Here is a 23,098-nt window from a genome sequence, read left to right as displayed (position 1 = left end):
CTGTCATTTCCAATACACCAGATGACTTTTTTTTTTTTTTTTAGCTCTTGCATGTGATTTGCAAGAAGGTTCATCAATTCCACAGGCCCTGGGTGCATCGCCAATATCAATATTTTAAAACTAAATACAAAAGAGACAGATGACCTCCTGACCCCAGAAGGCAGGCCTGCAAAACTGCAAGTATCTACTGCACCATGCCCAGGGATCTTTCCTTCTTCCAAATGAACCACAAAAATCACACCTGTGTAGTCTGGAAAACACTAATTTATATCCACAAGGAGGAACACCAAAAATCCACTCATAAATGCATATATAAACAACCAACAAGTATTGAAAGTGCCTGCACTTGATGAGAATTGCAAAATCATACCCAGCTCTTAAACTAGTACTGAGTACTACTACTACTGTCCACTACTCTTCAACAAAAATCATACCCAGCCCTTAAACTACTACTGTCAAATTAGGGTAGTAATTTTTCCCCCACCAGAGAATTCACAACTGGTTAGTTTCCCCACCCCCATTGCTAGCCCTTTGCCTTTCACTGAAATGAATAAATAACCTTGGACCTCTTTCCCCTCCTCTGGGAGCTGTTTGGTGTCCCCTGAGGACAAAAGTAAATGAGAAAAATGACACTGTTAATAATGACGCTGCTGAAATGCCTGTACTATACCGTTTTTAAAAAAAAAAAAGCGTCCCACTAAGTGTGTCTACATTTCCAGCATATTTACAATCTATAATATAGCTCTGATCTCAACACCAACTGGGCCAGTTTACTCCATTAAGATTAGCTGGTTTTTACTTCTCCACAGAGATGAGGCCAGTTCATCAACAGAGATTCCCAACTTTGAAGACACTTGCTCCACAGATTACAAAGTCAGCAGTCACCCCTTAACTTTTGCAGGATGTGTTTTAAACTTTGAAAACAGAGGTAATAGTTGCCTTGCTTCATCCACAATGTTACAAAGGTTGCATATACTCTCTCACACAGTTTCTCTTGTCTGCTGATATTGAGAGAGTTGCAATTATTGCTGTTTTTCAAAATAGCTAACCTATAAAATAAAACTGTAAGATCATTTTATTTCTACATGTAAACTGGCTTCTGTTACCCATATTCACATGCTTTGTAACATATGAAAACAGAGGGGTTTTTAAGACAGGTATAGAAAGCTTTGTCCAGAATGGCTAAGTAGTCTTTACATTCTGTATTAAGTATAAAAAGTGCATGACAGAGCAACTCAAACTTTCTTCACCTCTTTCTCTCATTTCTTCTTTGAAAACTGCATAACAATGAATAACAACAGAATTTCAAAATCAAAACAATGCATAATAACAGAATCATGCATTTTAATTGTCAAATTAAAATTTAAGAAACAATTATGTAGTTACAAAGAAAACACAAACAATTGGGCCTAAACAAAATATATGTTCAGCAAACTTTATCTCTGAATGTATCTGAAATTTCAACTACACAAGCCAATAAGTTTCAAAGCAATAATATTGTCAAATTGCATAATGTCAAAAAGTCCAAAAACAAAGTTACAGATGTTAATGACATCACATTCACTCAAAATTATGCTGCTGTTCAGTCTGACCATATTAAAATTAAATGGATGCCCATGTCTGCTAAAGAATAAAAATTTATTTGGGACCTCAAACAATGAAACTGTCACCATTTATTGTATGGAACACTCAGCTAATCAATTTACTATTAAAATAGCTTTCAACAATACTTGGCTTTCAAATTCATCAGGGCCAGTAAAAACGTTTTCCCAGCGCACAAGAATGCAGTCCCAACCACCAACGATAATTACCGTTCTAGTAATTTTATTGCCCAAGTACTTTTCCTGTGCTCCTCATCACTTAGGCAGGAATCTGTAGTATATTGTATCAGTGAGTTGGAGTGCTTGACCTTTGCCCACATATGATTTAATAGGGACTTTTCAGCACTAGCGCTTTCTCCATCATTCATACCATTAAATGAAAGCATCAAACCTCAAATGCTAAACTGGAAACCACAACGTTTTGTGTTTCACAAACTCTTTTCAGTTTTTACTTAGGATGCTTAAAAGGTTAGTTTCTTTGCCTCACAATGCTTTTCTTCATACAGTAAATGCACTGGAAAGTCACACTAATTCTGATTTTGATTAAATCTTGAACTCCTCAGTCATATACACACGTCCATCCTGCTTATTTACACGTGCATTCTTTTCTAACCACATAAGCATGCATGTGTGACTTTCTGGACTTATTCCATTTTCAGGCTGATTTAAATGTCTGTTCAAGTGTGGGTTCAAAAGTTAACTTTTTCCCGCATATTGGAAGTTAAAGTTACAAGGATGGTGCTGTGAGATCCGTTCAAAGAAAAGTCAGAGTTAATCTTGTGTATTTTGGCGCCTTTTCCCTGCCAGCTACTGTACTTGTGGGGGGGAGGGGGGGAACTTGGAGATCTTGTCTGTCCTGTCTCAAGTTCAATGGCACGTCTTCCAACCCGAGCAGAAGATGGCCATGTTCACAGCCCTAATAATAATTCTGATCACGCCACTTCAGCATCTTGTGTCAAAGTCGAAACTGGCTTCCCCGCCCCCTTCAACCTGAAAGCTGCCAAGTCCTCACACACTTCATATTACACCACAACTTAATGGATGGGATATTGTGCATTAAAATGTGTCCCAGACGTATTGGCGAAAAGAGGACAAGGGGAAAGGGAGAGAGACAGAGACACACACAGACTTAGGCAGAGGAAAGAAATCTTCAGCAAAAATAGCGGGGTGGGGGGAAAAGTATGAACAGGAGTGAAAAGAAATCCATCATCTATTTTTAAAAGTTGGTGGGGGGTGTGTAAGAAAGGCTAACAATATGTGGCCACAACTTCAGGGATGAGAGGATGGGGGGGGACTAAACTTTAGAATGAATACTGACTTTAAAAATTCCAACACACCAATCAGTGTTAAATAACACTTTCACTTAAAAATGTATTTTCAAATGAGAATATCTGTGAACTAAAATGGAGAAAAGAATGCTTCAAGAGGAGAGAATGGCCTGCAAGGTAGAACTAAAGTATCATTTGAACAGTAATTGTTTCCCACGACTTAGGGGAGAGGGGGATAAAGTAGGGAGTTAAAGCAGAAAAAAGAAAAAACGCTACGTTCTGTACCGTTTGGACTCACGATGTTACTCAGTGATTCCCGCCATAAAAGTGTGTCACATGTACTAAAGTTGCCAACGCTAAATAATAATACATACATACATATTTGCATTAGTTATGCATATGCAACACTACAGTTCAACGTGTAAAGCAGAAATGACATTTAGGAAAGGGATAAAACAGCCACTTTACAATCCACAAACAGGAAAAGAAAAACTGTGCCAGGGGTGGGAGGGGGTGCAAGGAACGAATAAAAGAAGCAAACAAAACCCATCATTTCAAAGCCACATACCATCGCACTGTATTGCATTAAATAAAAGAGATCTTGAGTCTGTAACAGAACCCTGGGCCGCTGACTTGACGTGTCTCAGGTACAGATTTGTGGATTTTCTCAGGGGTGGCTTTGGTGTCGCTTTTTGTGTTTAGTTAAAAAAAAAAAAAAAAAAAAGCAATCCGGAGTAGTCTTATATATTTTTTAATTGTAATTTCTGCACCGCCACAATTCTTGGCCCGAGAAGAAAAGGCGGTCAAAGTCAAGTCTAAAAGCAGGCAGCCCTTCAGTCTGTCTGGATTTCCAGCTTTCCTTCCTCTCCCTTGCAGAAGGCTGTTTCTCGTGGTCGACTTGAACGCCGTCCAGGATGGTGTGTGTATGTGCGCGCGCGTGTGCGTGTGTGTGTGTGTTTGGTGGGTTTTATTGTTGTTTTAGCGGGGCTGCTCCAAGAGTGGAGGCTGCGCCGGTCAGATGCAGCCGGCACGGCCCCGGGGTCGCGCGCTCGCCCCTTCCCCGCCCTCGGATTGGCCTGGCCCGCGGCGGGGCTGCCCCGGAACCGCCACTCAGCAGTGCACCCTTCCGCGCCCGGCCCGCGCTCCGCCTGCAGTCGCCTCCCTGGCTTTCTCTTTTTCCAGCTCGCGGCCCGCTCCGCCCCACCCCACCCCGGCCGGCCTGGGCGCGCGGGAAGCGCGGCTCTTCGCTTCCGCCTGGCGGCGGGAAGGCAACCGAAAGGAGGAGCCGGGGGCGGGCGCGCCGCGATGCATATTCATCAGGGCGTCTGGGGCCGGGGAGGCGGGAGCTGGCCCGAGTGGGTGTGGCGGCCTGCGCCGCGCTGCGCCTCTCGCGAGCGTGGGTGGGTGCGTGGGTGCGTGGGTGGCAGCGGGGGTCGGGTCTTCGTGCGGCCGCGTGGAGCCGAAGAGCGGCGAGGGTATGCCCGTCTCGGGGGCTGACCAGGTTCCCCGCGCCTTTGTGCTTCCCGACTGTGTGTCTGCGGCCCGCCGCGGGCGAGGGGCCCCTCGCGGGCCTTCTGGAGCGGGAACCCGGCGGAAAACGCCGGGCAAAGACTCTAAAACAACAATAATGATAAAGATTAAGGAATTGCTGTTACTTCCTCACTTTCCGCCACGTTGTTGGCTTCAACTTCGCCAGGCCACGTTTGTTTCCCGGTAAAGTGGAGTACCAAAATGTTCCGGGGGCGCAGCGTTATCATTAAAGCAAAAAGACCAGAAAGAGCGCCCTTTGACTACCATTGATAGGTTGCCACGTGAATATAAAAAAATAGATCAGTAATTAGAAGTGAGTGAAGCCAACACCAAAGAAATATACAACCCCGGACTTCCCAGAAGTAAACACTCTAGAGGAGATTGGATGTGAGTTAATGTTCATAAAGAAAGTTTTCATCAGCATTTTGGAAAGTTAAATATATGTTGGGAGATTTTTTGTTTATTTGTTTTTGCTTAGTTCTTGAGTAATCCAATTATTTTACTGTTAAGTATCTGTAGTTATGTGGGGAAATAATGTTTAACAGTTTTAAGTTGTTATACAACCATTAAAAGTAAAAAATTAACACTAGCCCTACATTTACTTCGTACTAACCCACATACATTTAGAAAAGATTTTATTACAAAGATCCTGACTAATTATGTAATTGCACAACAGATAACAATAGCTTCAGATATTCTCTAAAAATCCTGTTCAATTATGTGATTACCAGTGAGACTAGAATAGCTCCCGATGAATTATACTTATCTTTCTACTAAATGTGAGCACATCAGTATTTTAATCCCAATTATGTTTACCCTCAAAGTCCTAGACAACTTAAACAACATCGTTCAGGTTCATACCTCCTACAACACGAAGTATTTTTTTAAAAAGACATTTGGCCTCATTACCAAAAAAAAGTTTTCTCCCCTTATACATATATACACATCATGCATATGTTTGGCTGTATGTGAATAATATACATAGCTATTTTCAGTGATAATAAGTGCAAAACTAAAAGTGGGATTGACCCAATTAGACTTCAGAAAATGCCCAACTTTAAAATGACTTTTTAACTGTAAGTTTAACAGTTTTCAATTTCACCTCCAAAAAAATTAGCACAGTATGTATCTATATAGCTATACAGCTTGGAGAAAGGGAATAATGATTGGGAGGGAGAGAGGAAATACACACATGTGTCTGTCTCCACACTCAGCTATAACTTCTCAAGGAAAATTAATTTTTAGTGTCTATCTTGCTCCAAGTTATTTTAACCACTCAGCTAGTATAGCTATAACTCAGTCTACCCACTCAGTTCCAGTGGGTAACAAACAGATCTGTTTTCATTCTAGGATTTCCTAGTAGTAGTTTCATGGTCAAGTAAATCACATTTAGTACTAAGGAAACAAATATAAAATATAAAGATTCAATGCAGCTAAATAATAAATTTATTTAGAGAGGATAACACTTGACCAACAGAAGAATGATGGTTATAGGAATAAGTAACACGTAAGTAACCCTTACATGAGCAGTGTTACCAAATACTAAAACTTTTATGTAAGTGTGCCACAGAAAGTCTTCTCTGTTATTATTTGAAGTCCGTAGTAGAATTACCAATCCATCCCTACATCATTTCATGCAAAGGAGAAAGGACATTATAGAGAGAATCTAGATTTGTTTAGAAAATATTTTGAGACACAAAATGGGAAAAGGAATAGGGAAGGAGAGAGAAAACTATTTCCTCCATTCTCATGATGACTTGGAGAAATCTAGAATTTGTGTCACCTGTCAGAATTTCTATCTAAGCATATTATTTAGTCATAAAATGTAACATTGTATGTTATGTTCTGGCTTTCATAGATTATCTTTTTTTATTTGTGTGTCATTTGTTTCTTTTGACATGTGAAGCTTATAATAATACTTATTCCTATATACATCATTCTTCGGTCGGTCAAATATGGACACATATCATCATTAGAGGATATCTAAGGTTTATAAAATAAGGACACTAATTTTCAAGCATGCCTTATAGAAATTGAGCTTGCCAATTTGTAGTCACCTCAACGTGTTGTTGTTTCTAGATTTTTTAATTGGCAAATAGTCGTGGTCTTTCAATCTACAACATCACCTGATTTTCTGGTTTTCATACTTTGCAATATAAATAAATATGCAAAAAATTAAGGAGTGTTTTAAAATAGATATTCCTTTTTAGATGAAAATTATCTGGGTTGAAAGTCTTTCTAAGAATATAATTAAGGTCCAGTATCTTTTTATATTCATCTTTTGTTATAAATTATAACTAATTATTGATTTTTTAAAAATAAGCACTGTTCAACGCTAGTTAAGCATTTTGGGCCTCTGGCACATCTAACTGAAGTGATTCCAATGATTTTAAATGTAATTTTTTTCTGCCTTAAGTTGCAGGCACAATTCATTCCATAGAATTTACCAGAAGCTTCATAAGTACACTAACGCTTAAGATTTTTCTACTTCTTCCTAAAGCCAGTTAACTGGTAATGCAGTTACTGTATGTTTTCTTCAAATTAAGAATTTTAAAAATGTACTAGCAACATCTGTGTGTATTTATCTTTTAGAATAATCACTATATAATTATTTCTAAAAGGCATGCATTATTACAATGCTTTATGTCATAATTGAAGTAATTCCTCTACCCCATCTAAACCAGTAATTTTCAGTCATTATCCCAAAGGTGTTTATTTTGTCTTACTTTTCTATTTCTCAAAAATATAAAAGTGTGTTTTAATTTCTAGGATTTTTATATTATTAAAGGATACAAACTGACTTACTAGATTTTTATATTTAGTCCATTATTACACCAGAATTTGTGAAAATTTAATGTATATGATAAACATAGTGGCATATTTAGGATGCAATACTAAATAAAACATATACCATCTTTTAAAACAATGGATGATTTTTAGAATTTAAAAAATACATAATGTATTTTTGAATATGAACATGTAAACACATTCTTTTAAAACAATTGGATAACTGTCTTTAGAATTTAAAAATGCATATTATATTTTTAAATATAAATTTGGAAATATTCCTATTTCTTATTGCCTCAGGCAATAGTTTTAAATATTTCTTAATTATATAAAAATATTTAGGGAGGCTTAAATTAGGACATTTATAAAGTGCCAAATGTTGGCATTTTGTCAGATTTCAATAGATGAGAGCTATTCCTGCACTACTTTTATTAAGGAGAGGAGAATGCATATCTATTGTCCTGCAAGAGGAAAACCCAGGTGTAAATAACAAATAATGGTAAAAATTTTTATTTTTCATTGAGGTTATAGCAGTCTTTAGCTGTAATTCATTATGTCTCTTCTTTAGATATTGATGGAATATATTTTCTACAAGACATAACTACCCGTCATAAAGAATTATATCTGTGGAAAAGACTTCAAGAAATTACAAGATAGGCATTTGCAGTGGAGTTGAAACTCCACACTGCCCAGGACAGACACACTGGGTCATTTTCTAACTATTGAGTGTATAGGTACAAAAATAAATATACACATGCAGTGTTCCTTCTTTCACTAACTACATGCTGCACCTGTGCACACATAGATCTGATGACATCTGCTAACATAATAAATCTCAAGTGGTTTGTGGTGTCATCAAAAATCTGAGATGGTGGTATGGCTCGTAGCCTTACCAACCCCAGGCTATGGCCTTGTTAAATTTCACAGGCTAAATAGAGACAGACTCAGACTTATTCCATGCACCAACCAGAGGTTTGCAAAAGCAGGTTAAAGTGGTTTACAAAAAAATACCTGCAGTTATGACTCAATGTGCGAAAAATCTGCTCTCTGATTCAACAGTGGTAAATCCAGGATGCCTTCTAGCTTCAAAAAATAATTTTTATTGCAATTGTTATGAATTCTCAATTTGAAGTATCAACCATTTCTTAGCCTACTTATGTTTTTAAGACTTATAAAAAAAAACTATGAGCAATTAATCTTCGTATCTTGCTTATTCACACTTCCATGTAACTTTAGAATTTCAACCATCAAAATGCCCTTAAAAAGAAAACAATATATTGGAATCAATTTCAGCTATAAGATTAAATTGAGCATAGAAAAAGCAAGTGTTTTCTCAAAAAATTTTCAGGATATTTTATGCCATATGTAAGGTTTCTGAAACAACAGAATTACTAAGGTATTTTTTAACCATTTTCAAAAAACAGAAGCATCTGGCAATCCAGAAATTAGAGAGGCAACAGGATGCACAAAAGCGCTAGACAGTCTACTGATCCTTCGGTATAGTCCTGGCAAAAGACCATCCTGCCTTTTGCTCAGCGGGGGCCACGTTCAAAAGAAAGTCAGTGTCAAGTCCCCTGTATTCGAATCCTGTGGCCAAATGTCCCCAGTGTCACAGGTTCCTGTTGGCGTATCTAGAACATGTTGATATCATTTCAAGTTTCCTTTTACTTAAAGAAGATCAATAACTATATTTTGTGTTGGTATTCCATCAGTAAGAAATCTTAGGTGCAGCCCAGGGAGTAGAGGAAGAATTCATTCCTACTACAAACATACATTGCATGCTTAGCATGGATCTGAACCTTGGGCTGGGTGCTGCCATACAAGCATAGATAGGTTTTTGAGGATCTCCGCATCGTAATGTGAAGGTCTTCTATTCCTTTGTGCTAATATTTTCCTCCAAATTTGTTTAGAAAAGAGTAACTCTCCCATGGGATGTTTTGAAAACCTTCAAATAAACACCAAATAACAACCTGTGGTTTTTGCTCACTTTGCAGGCAGCTGATGTGGGCTTGTAGAATGAAAATAGTGTTAATAGAAACCAAAGAAAAATGTAATTAGGGACAATAAGTCAGCCACCCTTCCCATCCCACTTCATCCACTAAAACAAAACAAAACAAAACCCTCCCATAAGATATTCAAAAGCCAAACTAACAAAGTTGGGAAAATTTTGATACCACTATGGCTCATGACATGAGAAATACTTTTGTAAACAGAAGAAAGAGATAAAGGAGCAGTGGCAGATGGAAAATTCAGGCACAAACAATCTACCTAGCATGCAACCAGTACTGCCTTCTTTTACCAACTTTTTGTTCAAGGATGATTGACAAATATAGAGGTCAGAATGGAAATACAAGTTTCAAGAACATACCTAACGTCACTGCCTCTCCCTTTTTCTCTTCATATTTGGCACCAACGAAACTGCCCCCTCCTTTTTTTTTCTTTTGTGATAAGGTCTTGCTCTGTCACCCAGCCTGGAGTGCAGTGGTGCTATCAGGGCTCACTACATCCTTGACCTCCAGGCCCAAAGGATCCTCCCACCTCAGCCTCCTGAGTAGCTGGGACCACAGGTGTGCACCACCATGCTTGGTTAATTCTTTACATTTTTAGTAAAGATGGGATGTCACCATGTTGCCTAGTCTGGTCTCAAACTCGTGGGCTCAAGTGATCCTCCTGTCTCAGCCTCCCAAAGTGCTAGGATTATAGGTGTAAGCCACAGCATGGGACCCTGAGCTGCCCTCAATATATAGTTTTTTTACCATTATCTTTAATTTTGGTTATATGAACAATAGTAGAGATACTTAAAATGAACAATTAACAAGATCAAAAAGATATCTACCCACAGTCCCATCACCTAAAAAATTTGTTTCATGTGCATATATTTTGATCTTGTATCTGCTTATATATATATATGTATATATATATGATTGCATAGTTATAATCTTGCATAGTTAAAACAGAACATAATTTTGTTTGTAATTTTTCCACTTTTCTATTTTTTTCTGTTTTCTATTCAATATATTGTTGATATTTAGTAAATGGTCACAAAATTGTGAAATTAGTGACAAGTGGTCACAGAATTGTAAACTTGTTAAAACTAAAAGAGACTTTTGAAACCTGTAGACGAGATTAAGAAACAAAACTGGAACCATCTTTTGTTTTTCCCCTCCTAAATTTTTAATGTTGATATTTACTGTTAACATTTAAAACTTGGTATATTTTGCTGAAAAATCTAGATATTTTGCTTTTCTTGAAAAAGGAGAAGGTGAGACTTTTTGGCCAGGAGTTGCACATAACACCAGTAGTTTGGAGTGGAGTAGCAACTGCCCCCTCCAGATGAGGCTTGGTCTCCACAGTCCCCATTGCCCCCGGTTGTACCGTACTGGCCCACTTTCCTCATTTAGGTTTCTGACTTGCTTTCTCTACCCCTGAGTATACAGTTTTTGATCTAGACAAATGCTCTTCTTACAGACGAAAAAGTTCAGAGAGGTAAAGTGACTTACTTACGGCTCCTAAGCTAGTTAGTTGCAGTGCCAGCATCCTAAAAGATACCTCCTGACTCTAAACAAGCGCTCTTTGTATTAATGTTTTTTTCAGAGCTTGTGAGGAAGGGGCTTCTGTGTGCCAGCATGAGCAGCTGCACCAGAACTGCCATGACCACAAGCTCCTTTATAGACTGAAATGTCCCAGCATAGCTGCTCATCACCTTTTATGCTCCAGGTCATGGTTAACATTTGATGTCCACATGCCAAACGCCTGATGCCCCTCACAGTGACTCTTCATCTTTCTCTTATTAAAAACTCAGTGACAGGCCAGGCACGGTGGCTCATGCCTGTAATACCAGCACTTTAAGAGGCCGAGGTGGGCAGATCATGAGATCAGGAGACCCTGGCTAACATGGTGAAACCCCATTTCTACTAAAAATACAAAAAATTAGCCAGCCTTGGTGACATACAACTGTAGTCCCAGCTACTCAGGAGGGCTAGGCAGGATAATCTCTTGAACCCGGGAGGCAGATGTTGCAGTGAGCTGAGATCAAACCACTGCACTCCAGCCTGGGCAACAGACCAAGACTCCATCTCAAAAAAACAAACAAACAAAAAACCAGTAACGGAATCCAAGTGAGGGAAGATGATCACTTTATGGAGATAACATCAAATCTACTCTAATTGATAAAAGAAGTACCTAACTAAAAAGTTAAATTCTTTATAATATTCCTATCTGACACACCTCACAGAAATGTGATCATGTACCAATACCCTAGTAGATAATCGTCATCCTAAAAAATAGATTCCATCATTGTACAAGACCATATTTTCTGATCACTAAATCAGGATACTTCGCGCAACCAAGAACTTTTCTTAAAAATGACTTTAAGATTTTGAAAAGCTTTGCAAAAAGTTTTTTTAAAGGAATAGTTTTTAGCTATGTTTTAATAAATCAATTCTCTGAAAATAACAAATGCATACCATCTAAAAATGCCTGATCCACATGTCTGTTGTACGATTCTTAGAAATTTGCCTAGAAAATGGGATCTGATGACAATCATTGCCATTTTATCATCATAAGCATCCTGTGCAGTTTGTACTTGCAGTGCTTTGTCTTTTAGACAGAACACCCACTCTCAAGGTTTTGTTCCCAAATGGAGGTAGACCAGAGGACACACATAGAGTGCTGCGGAGTCAACACAGTGAATAATTGAGAAGCTCGTACATTATGTACACGTTGAGTCTACAGTTACTCTCTTGGTGGGCGAAGAAGAGGTCCATATTCAATCCGGCTCCAGGCTTATTCATAGATGTGATCTTAATGGCCCTTATTCTGATGAAAGCACCATGTTAATTGGGCAGCTCAGTTTCTCTACTTCATATATAGGAATCCAGCCCCTCTGTACTGAGTTTCCCTGAGGTCTAGATACACACGCTTTTGGGGGGGCATTTTAAGTGACTACCTACAAGCTGGATCTTCTCTTCTGTGACCAATTTAGACCAATGGCAGCACCTTAATTAAGAAAGGCTTCCCTGGGGCAGTGGCTTCTCCCAACTTTAGATTAAAAGTAGTATCAAGGCAAGTGATAATAATTACTATTTACTGAGTTCTCACTATGCTTCTGCTCTGTGCTCAGAACTGTGTATCATCTAAGCTCTTTTAAAGATGAGGAACTGGAGGTTTGGAAAGACTGAGTACCAATTGAAGGTCAGAGCTTTCATGATCCAGATTGTTCTAATTCCCAAGCACGTGGCCATAGCTTAATTGTTTATGCAGCGTGGACCTGAAACTACTAGATGAGTGGGGCCCAGTCACAGGACTTGCCTTGGAGGCTTTTCCACTATGCCTCAAAGCAACTTTACTCTTCTTTTGAAATTGCCTTTAAAACCCCAGGCACATTCTTTTAAATATTATCAGTGGGGTAGATCTTCCTTCTTTGAATGTGGATTTGAGTTTTGGATATAGCCAGGATTCATTCAATACCCTGTGGGGATTAAAGAACTTATCAAGCTGGGTAAACCAGTTTGGGTTGAAAACCAGGCATGACAATGTAAAAAGATTATATTCATTCTCCAGTATTTTCTGAAAGTAATGGAATATAGTCTTTCAAATTGGACTTGGAGGCATTGACTTTTTGGGTTCCAATCCTCACTTAGCCACCCGAAGGCTATGTGACTCTGGACAAGGCATGTAATGATTCCTAACCATGGTTCCCTTAACTTTTGAAAACCAGGCCCGCTTCAGTGTGGTTGTTTTGGGATCAAAACTTTTCATTTGTCAAAATATGTAGGACTGTTTCTGAAACATAGTCCTTTCTCAATAAATATTTTCTGAATCTATCAGATTATTATTTTTCTCTGTCCTCGTTCTTCACATAGGGTGAGAGATGATAAACAGGAGTAGATATGGTCTGTGACAATGACCAGATCCCGCGGTCTGAGTGCTCCTAGGCCTGTGATAGCATTTATTTGCAATTATACTTTAAAAACCAAGAGTACTCTTCCCAGCTCCCTGATGCCAAGAAAGTTGGATTTAAAGTAGACTGTGTTGCAGTTTGAAGTTTATAGGGGGCAGTTTCTCTCTCAAGGTTACTTCTAGGTTCTTCCTAGAAAGGTAGGAAATTTAATAGCATCTCAAGCAACTGTACCTCCATAAATACTTACAGAGCACCTACCCTATGCCACGCCTTGTGCTCAAAGTGAGACAGGAGCAGTGAGGACCGAAACAATGTCCAAAAGGGTGCTTTGGTGACAGACATAGAATGATGCTGCCCAAATGCTTAGAATTGAGAACATATCAGAACCCACCAACACAAACAATGTAAGTTATCTATTGAAGAAGATGTTGTCACTTCTCAGGCAACAACTTGAGTGCCTGCTGTGCCTAGGAGATACAGTATGAACAAAACCAATGATATTCTAGTGTGGAAGAGAGAGACAGGATGGGGAGTGGGAAGGGAAAATGAGGCGATAGCTAATAGAAACCTAGAGCTTGTATAGTGTTGTCCTGAAGCCATCAGCTTGCCAGTTTGTTCAATGAGGTTGGAAGGGTGGTCTGATAATTCTAGAAGACTTGCAGGAAGGTTTTTATCAAAAGAAGGAAATGAAGAGTGTAAAAAGCTTTTGTACAGTCTAGAGTCAATCAGGGGTATCTAGAGAGGAGAAAGGATGGAGCAGCCTCCAAAGAATGCTACTGTAGAGCTTTGGCAGCTGATCTAGGACCACCTTTGCCTCTCCTTGTCAGCACCCACAAGCCTGAATGCTTTGAGAGATATATGCCCTTTCAAGCTGGCTAATGTTCACTTTCACATCGTAACACTTATTAAGCACATTAACTCATTTGATCCTACTAATAATCCTATATTACAGGTGTAATCTTGTCTCCGTTTTACAGATGAGAAGACTTGTGTGCACAGAGAATAAATAAATCACCCAAGGTCATTAGCTTACAAGTATCAGAGGCAGGATTTGAACCCAGGAAATGTGGTTCTAGAGCTTCAGCTTTTAACCATGAATTATACAAAGAATTTTTCTTTACCTCTGCACCTCTTTCCTCATCCTCCCACTCAACAAAGTGGCTTGTACCCACCCTGGAAATCTCTTCTCCTTCCCTTAGGGCTCATTCTAGTTGCTCAGGGCTCATTAGAATCTCCTTCCCTTAGGGCTCATTCTAGGCCCCACAGCTCCCTAATTGGGGAGGCATATTGTGGGCAACTTTATAGCTCAACTACACTACACCAAAGTCTGGTCAAGACTTAGTCATTCAAGAGAAAAGAGTCACTTCAGCAGCCTTGGCCTAAGACTTTGGATCCCTAAAGAGTGAGACCCAAGTGATTGCCTTGTCTCCCTTCTCTGTGCTTTAAAAAAATAAATTGTTGTGTGGTCATACCATTGAATATTATATAACAACGAAAAGAACAACCTTCTATATAATGTGTATATAGAAGAGTATACATCATGAGTGTATGGGTAGATATATTTTCCATGTCACCACCATCCATATTAAGAAATGAAAAACTGCTTTTCGGCTGGAACTGCCATCTTCCCATAATTCGCCAAAATGATGAACACAAAGGGAAAGAGGAGAGGCACTCGATACATGTTCTCTAGGCCTTTTAGAAAACATGGAGTTGTTCCTTTGGCCACGTATATGAGACTCTATAAGAAAGGTGATATCGTAGACGTCAAGGGGATGGATACTGTTCAAAAAGGAATGCCCCACAAATGTTATTGTGGCAAAACTGGAAGAGTCTACAATGTTACCCAGCACGCTGTTGGCATTGTTGTAAACAAACAAGTTAAGGGCAAGATTCTTGCCAAGAGAATTAATGTGCGTATTGAGCACATCAAGCACTCTAAGAGCTGAGATAGCTTCCTGAAACTTGTGAAGGAAAATGATCAGAAAAAGAAAGAAGTCAAAGAGTAAGGTACCCAGGTTCAACTGAAGCACCAGCCTGCTCCACCCAGAGAAGCCCACTTTGTGAGAACCAATAGGAAAGAGCCTGAGCTGCTGGAACCTATTCCCTATGAATTTATGGCATAATAGGTATATATAAAAAAAAACAAAAAACAAAAAACCTCTGGACTGTTTAAAAAAAAAAAAAGAAATGAAATGAAAAATTACTGGCAATGCAGAAACCATCTCCCAATTTCTGCGAATTACTAGCCCTAACATCCTTCCCAAAAACCACCACTGTACTGATTTCTAACAATACAAACTTGTATTGCCTAGTTTTGAACTTTACATAAGAAAAAGCATAAAATATTTACTCTGTTATATCTGAATTATATTCAGCCTTTCATGTGAGAGTCCTCCCTGCTATTGCAGTAACAGTGTTTTGTTTTGTTTTTTTCCACAGTGTAGTTTGGAATTATATTGTATGCCTACAACACAGTTTGTCTATTCTATACCCAACAAACCTTGGGTTGTTTCCAATATATTGGCTCCAACCAATATACATAATGAGATATGAACATTGTCTACATGTTTTCTTGTATACATATTATGCATTCTTTTGGGGTATAAACCTATGAGTAAAATTTCTGGATTATAAAGTATGCCTACAGTAAATTTTAGTAGATAACGCCAAATGGATTTCCAAAGTGGATGTAGTAATTTATACTCCCACCATCAGTATATCAGTTTTGTTTCACATCTTTATCAAGACCCTATACTTGTTTTTATTTCCAACATATAGTAATATTTCCATGTGGTTTTAATTTGCATTTTTCAAATGACTGATGAGGCTGAGCTCCTTTTCATCTGTTTATTGACCATTTGGATATCTTCTTTGAAATGTCTGTTCAAATATTTTGCCCATTTTTAATTGCACTCTTCTATGTTTTCCTTGTTGATTTGTGGGAGTTCTTTGTATACTCTACATATGAGCACTTTGCCAGTTTATATCTGTTGCAGATTTCTCTTCCTACTTTGAGGCTTACAATTTCACTCTTTTAATGTTGCAATATTTAAAAAAAAACACATTTATTGGGATGTAACTGCCATACAATAAACTGCACATGTGTAAAGGGTACTAACTGATAAGTTTTGAGATCCATATACACCCATGAAACCGTTACCACAGTCAAGATAGGCAACATTTCTATTAACTCCAAAAGTTTTTATGTGCGTCTTGGTGATCCCTCTGTCCTTCTCTCCCTTCCCTGCAACCACTGATCTGCTTTCTATCATTATAGCTTGATTTGCATTTTATAAAATTTTATGTAAATGTAATCAAACACTATGTACTCTTCTCATCTGACTTCTTTCTTTCAGCATAATAATTTTTATATTCATCCACGTCATAACAATATTTCATTTCTTTTTATTACTGAGTAGTACTCCTTTGTATTGTATAACACAATTTATCTGTCACCTGTTGATGGACAATTAGGTTGTTTCCAGTTTTTGGCTATTACAAATAAAGCTGTTATGAACATTCATGTACAAGTCTTTGTATGAACATATACTTTCAGTTCTCTTGGGTAAATACCTAGCAATGGAAAGTCTGGGTATATGGCAGCTGTATGTTTAACTTTTTAAGAAAATGTCAGCATGGTTTTCTGAAAGTGCCTGTATGACTTCACAATTCCACCAGCAATGTATGAGAGCTCCCATTCCTCCACATCCTCACCAGCACTTAGTATGATCAAGTCCTTTTATTTTTAGCCATCCTAATAAGTATGTAGTATATCCCATTATCACCTTAATATTTGTATTTTTAATAACTAATAGTGTTAAACATCCTTTTATGCGCTTACTTGCCATTTCTATATCTTCTTTGGTAAAATATGTATTCAAATTTTTTTGCCCACTGAAGAAGCTGGGTTGTTTTCTTACTGAGTTTTTAAAGAGTTTTTTGTATACTGTGAATACAAAGCTGTTATCAGATGTTTGATTCACGGCATTTTCTCTCACACTGTGGTTTTGCTTTTCAATCTTTCAACAGGTTCTTTAGAAGGCAGAATTTTAAAAGTTCGATGAGGTCGAAATTGTGGATTGAGCTTTTGGTTTCATATCTAAGACATTTTGCTTAATCCAACATCACGAAAAATTTTTTCCCTCTATTTTCTTTTGGAATTTTTATAGTTTTATCTTTTATATTGAGATCTATAATCCATTTTGATTTAAACTTTGTATTTAGTGCAAAGTATGAATTGAAATTCATTATTTTTACATGGATATCCAATTGTTTCAACACCATCTATTGACAAGACTTTTTTTCCTCACTGAATTGACTTCATATCTTTGTCAAAAGTTAGTTATCCACATACATATGGGTCTATTTCTGTCCCTCTATTCCATTTCACTGATCTATTTGTCTTTAGTGCTATCAATTCCACACTGTCTTAGTTACTATTGTGTCATTATAAGAAGAGTCTTGAAATCAGGTAGTGTTAGTTTTCCAGATTTGTGCCTTCACTATTACCTTTGGATGAACTCCTCTAGTGTTTTGTTTTGTTTTTAACAAGTTTTCTCCAAGAAACCTTGAGTCTGCTCAGACAGACACTATTACAAATTGGAGCTGCAATTAGCGCCTGTGGATTTTAATTCCTTCATTCCTTTGGGCATAAAAGTCATTTTTATTCAAAGATATGTTTTTATAAATGTATGAGCCCTGAAAGGAGTGGGATTATGGTGGAATTTAACCAAATTGTCATCAGCTATTATAGTAACTGACCACCAGCTGAGCATCTGACCTTTTTGGAAAAAGATTCTACAGACTAACCTCATGGGCCTGGGAAAACCCAGGTGGAAAGTGGGAAGGAAGAGAGCCTTCTATTTATGATAATGCTTACAAGTGGGCATTGCTGGGTGTTTTGCATAGAGCAACTCATTTTTTTCTAAGATACTTACAATTTCACTTCTAGAGATATGCTCTAGAGCTGGCATCCATAAGCCTCTTCTGTAAAGGACTAGATATTTTAAGCAGGCTCAGCTTCATGGGCATGGACCTGAGAAGTGGCACAGAGCCTGGGTTTAGAAGGCTCCTGTGCTTGGTTTAATGCTCTGTAGTCACCACATTGAAACACTTCATTTTTTTTTTTTTTTGCTTTTTTTCTTTTTATTTAAGTAAAAGGCACTGCTGAATATTTCAGTTTAAACTGGGCATTATGTAGCCATAATGCCCAGATTCTAGGCTTTGCAGCTCATACCATTTCTGTTGCAACTACTCAATTCTGCCAGTGTTACACAAAAGGAGCCACAGACAATATGTAAACAAAGAGTCTGGCTGTGCTTCCATAAAACTTTATTTGTGGACACTGAAATTTGAATTTCACATAGTTTTTACATGTCATGGGATATTATTATTCTTTGTTTTTGTTCTGCTAACCATTTATGAATGTAAAAACCATTCGTAGCTCTCAAGCCATACAAGAGCAGTTAGCAGGTTCTATTTGGCTTGTAGCTGACAGTTTTCTGGCCCCTACCCGGAAGAGACTCGTGCACATGTGCAGCAGGTAACATATACAAGAAGTTCTCAGTAGAATTGATCATAAATGCTCCAGAGGAAAAACAACCAAAAGTTCCCTCAACAGCAGAATGGATAAATGCATTGTATTTATTTATGTACAACACACGGTTGAAAGAAAGAAATAAGTCATAAAAAGGATATATGCAATATGATTTTATTTACATAAAGTTCAAAACCAGGCATACAGAAGTGCTGAAACCAAAATAAAAAAGTAAAAGCGAGGAAATGATGGTGAGAAAAATCATGATAATGCTTACCTCTCAGGAGAGGGAGGTGATGGAGTAGGGGGTTGGCAATGTTGTATTTCTTGACTTGGGGTCATTATTACATCGGTGTTTGCTCTATAGTCTTTGAATTAGGCATTTTATGTATATGCTCAGAAGTGCACATCTCATCACTTTAAAATTTCAGTTCTCAATTTCTAACCCTGAGTTGGCATTTGGAGCCCCACTGGGGTGGCAGGAGACACATGCCCAGGCCACATGTTTCCAACTTCCTAAATCTCCTTTGATGTCATTTTGAAGACCTTTGGCATCCATCTGGCCTTGGGCTCCACATTTCCCAAGAAGAGTCTTGGCTGTTATACATTGAATTGGTTTTCTTTTCAGTTTACTTTTGTCTCAGACACTGATGCACTCTGCCAAATTCCCTCAAGGTCAAATCCATATTATTATGGGTTCCATTGTCTAGAAACCTTTCTTGTTTGTGAATTCTATTTTTTATAATTTCAAAATGTAATTATATAATTTAATTACATTAGACTGGGCAGTAAATGCAGGTACTGGCCACTCTGCTTTTGTGCCTCTGTTCCTCGGTGTAGATTCTCTTCTAATATTTCTACCTTCTGGCTCTATGAGTAGCTGTATGTTGCCATTAACCCAGGCAGGAGTAAATTGAAAGAAAAGAAAATACATATTTGTGGTTGGAAAGAAAATGAATTTAGGAGTAAAACAACTGGAGTTTGAATCTCTATGCAACCTATCAGCTATGTGTTCATAGCCAGTGACCTAACCTCTGAACTTCCCTTTATTTTATCTACAGAAGTGAAGGCTAATAATACTAGAGAGAGTCATTGTGAGAATTAGATCAGCAAAGATTAAACCAGAAAACACTTGAAATGTACCTAGCTCATCACCCTGTGCTACTGTGTGACTTGTGGTAGACATACAATACATTAGGGTTTTCTCTTCTTTCCTTTTCTTCCTTCCTTTCTTCCCTTCTCCCCTCATTCTTTCTTCTTTCCCTTTCGGTTTTTTTTACTTTTTTCCTTCATCCATCTATTTATCCATCTCCCTCTCCTCCTCTCTTCTGCTCCTCCTTCCCCCCTTGGTTCCCCCTCCATTCTTTCCTTCCTTTTTCTTTCTTTCTGAACATTTGCAAGAGTTTTCCATCTACCGTCACCAAGCATGTTAACTCAGAAATTGCCTAAATAGAGAAAAGATGGTAGCCAGGTTGGGGATAGGAAAAGTAAAAGATGGAAAGATTCTGCTCAGGAGCCTGGGAAAAGAAGACACACCACGTTCTCCACTTTACTTGGCCATCCCATTTTAAACTTCTTCTCTCCCCTAAAACTCACAGGTTTGTTCACATCTAGAAATTCCAGATCCATAGCAAGTCTCCTGTTACAAAATGTAAAAAGCCTAGAAGAACGGAGTCATTTCAGGAACAAAAATTGCTTCCATGCAAATCACTTGGAACCCTGTCAGACCTGTTGTGAGCACTCAAAAATATTGGCTATTATTACTGTTATTGTTGTTGCTGTGGTTAATATTGTTGTTCAGGACAGCATCCCAGTATGTGCAACAGAAGTTGTAAGGCTATTAGCTGCCCCATTTGCTAAATGCACACCCAAGTTACAAAGAATGGCAATAGTTGATTCTTTTATCATTTCCCAATTTCCCCTGTCATTTTCCCCGTAAACATTTCATTCTGCCTTTTCCAGAACAAACATCATTATAATCACTTCTTGTTTACATCTCTGATATCCCCATGGCTGTTGCTGCTCTCACTGGTAGTAGCAACACCTCTAAATTTACTACCATCTGCAAATATCATTAGCTATTGTTTATTCCCTCTCCCACACTATTAATGAAGATGTTAATTAAGACCAGAACTAACACTGACCCCAGCAGCAATCCACTAGACATTTATCCAACTGGATAAACTTCTGTTAGTCATTACCCACTGCTCATAGACATTACCACTACTCCATTCTCTTCGTCTGCTAATTTGTAAGAGACTAGGGGAGAGAATTAGGGGAGCCCAGGATTATTTAAAAATTAACACCCTGATATTTGGGGTTTTGGAAAGGGATTTGGTAGAACATCAGAAAGACGGTTGTCAGTGGCATGCAGGAGTCAGTGAGCCATCCTCCAAAGTATTTGGTAATTGTCTGGCTACGCTTATGGGTTTCTGAGAATTTAGGAATGCACTGTATGGCTGGAGTATATGGAATTTTCAGTCCAGCCACTTTTTTATACAGATGACCAGACTGAGGCCCAAAGAGGTCAAGTGAGTTGTCCAAAGCTCACCTTTCTAGTTAGTGACAGAACCTGAATTGGAACCTGGGGCTCTTTCAGTCCTATGCTGTGTGTAAGAATTTAGAGGCAGTCAATCTTGCTTCTAGAGGTTCTGTTCTGACATCTGCACATTAGCATTTGCCTACTAAATTTTAACTTAAGGAGCCTAGGGCCTACGGACTTCATCTTTTTGTCTTCAGCAAACTGTCTCCCATAATAGGAGTTCATTGCATACTTAGTAAAAGAATGGGGGTTTTTCACCAAGATGCACTATTCTCTTGAACTATAAATTAGAGTTCTCAACCCTAGCTAAACATTTGAATCACCCAGAGGAACTTGTTAAAAAGAATACCGATGCCCACCCCACACTCCTAGCAATTCTAATTTAATTGGATTGAGGAGAGGCCCAGGCACTGGTAACTTTAAAACTCCCCAGATGATTCTAATGTGCAGCCAGGGTTAGGAGCCACCTCAAAGGATAAAATGTTTTTCCAAAGACTCCTAAATTGAGAGGTTTCTTGTTCTATAGAAGGGGTCCATACAGAATGGCTGTAACTTAGTAAGCAGAGCAAACTTTTCTCTCGAACAGGAAACAGACTGCTCTTCAAACCTTTTCCTTGTGCAGGATGCAAATTACATTGCCAGCTCAGAATGATGTGGTTTAGAATCTATTAATCTGGTGGTGGTATTTATGCCTGGCATTTTTTCTAAACTTAACTTTCGTTCTGTAGGCAGTTATGCCAACTTAAGAGTAGTGCTACGTCTCAGGTGGTCTGGAAATGAGTTACTGGCTTAGTATAAAAACTAGCCTACTAGAAGTAAAGTCACGGAAAGAACAGAGAACTGACCAGCGTTGGAGGTGGCAGGGTGTGGGGGGCAATGGCCATGGCGGTGGTGGTTCTTATTTATACATTAATACTCGTTGTACCCATTGCAGTAACAAATACCTTCCTGCCATTGGTATGGCAATAAAGCCTTAGTAGATGGGGAATGTAGGTCAAAGACAAAATAAAGAAACCCAGTCTCAAGCTTCTTCCTGGGTAAGAGCCCAAGATGAATGCAAGACAAGGCTTTGGAAGGCTTCAGTATCTGCTAGTCTTCCAGCATCACATATTGTGGCCTTTCCCATTTGAGGGAAACATCCCTAAATGACTAAGTGCCACCAGCACTCACAGCTGTCAGAACTGGGGAATTTAGAGTCCCCATGCTTGATTGTACAGGTTGTAGAGTGCCCTTTGGTACCTAATGCATGGGAGTTGAAATCTGCAATAAAAAGAGTGCTTCCAGGAAGGATGGACAGCTCTCTTTGTAGTTTACAGAAAGGTGCCACATGGAAACTGGAATGCCTAAGGAGGGAGAAAGATGAAACAGGTTTCCACATCTGTGTCATTCGTAGCAGAGGCCCTCAGTGAAAACTGGGAAGTAGCAAGACAAGCAAAGAGAAGGATCAGAAGTGCTGGGAATGGTCTGTGAGGGACTGATCACCTCCCAGCACAGGCTCCAGTGTCAGTGCCGCTCACTGGTTGCCAAGGCTCCGATGAAACAGGAAAATAGGACAGGAAGCCAGTGAGATGTGGAAATGGGGTATCTGTAGAACAGACAATAAGACCCATGGAAAAAGGAAGTCTGAGGTGGGAACATTTTTTATGTGTTCACTTTCCCACCAACTGAAGTTGGGGGCTCATCCATGGCTCACAGGCTTGCCAGTTGCTGTTCCAACCTGGTTCTGCTTCTGGGGAAGACAAAGAAACAGAGGGAATCTCAGCAACAGTCAGGCCAGGACAGGCATCTCCATCAGTGAGTGCTTCCAGATGCACTGATGTCTCAGCCCCAAACCCCACTCAAGAAACATTGCTTAGCTAGAGAGTGATGCCTCTGGAGGAAAAAAAAAAAATCAGTCATTTTGACAAGGTCAAAATACCAAGAAAACAG

The 23,098-nt window shown here is 38.7% G+C and overlaps 1 long non-coding RNA gene and 1 pseudogene across 1 annotated transcript in view; both read left to right on the top strand.

Annotated features, from left to right (window-relative positions):
• LOC105718029 (uncharacterized) overlaps positions 1-23,098 on the top strand; it is a 41,065-nt gene that overhangs the window by 1,894 nt on the left and 16,073 nt on the right. The window lies entirely within an intron of this gene.
• LOC135274986 (large ribosomal subunit protein eL21-like) lies at positions 14,729-15,214 on the top strand (annotated as a pseudogene).

Source organism: Aotus nancymaae, unplaced genomic scaffold, assembly GCF_030222135.1.
Source record: "Aotus nancymaae isolate 86718 unplaced genomic scaffold, 86718_ANA_hifiasm-v0.15.2.pri h1tg000003l, whole genome shotgun sequence".
NCBI classification, from domain to species: Eukaryota; Metazoa; Chordata; class Mammalia; order Primates; family Aotidae; genus Aotus; species Aotus nancymaae.
Note: the sequence above shows the minus strand (reverse complement) of the source record. Positions and strands in the feature narration are given on the sequence as shown.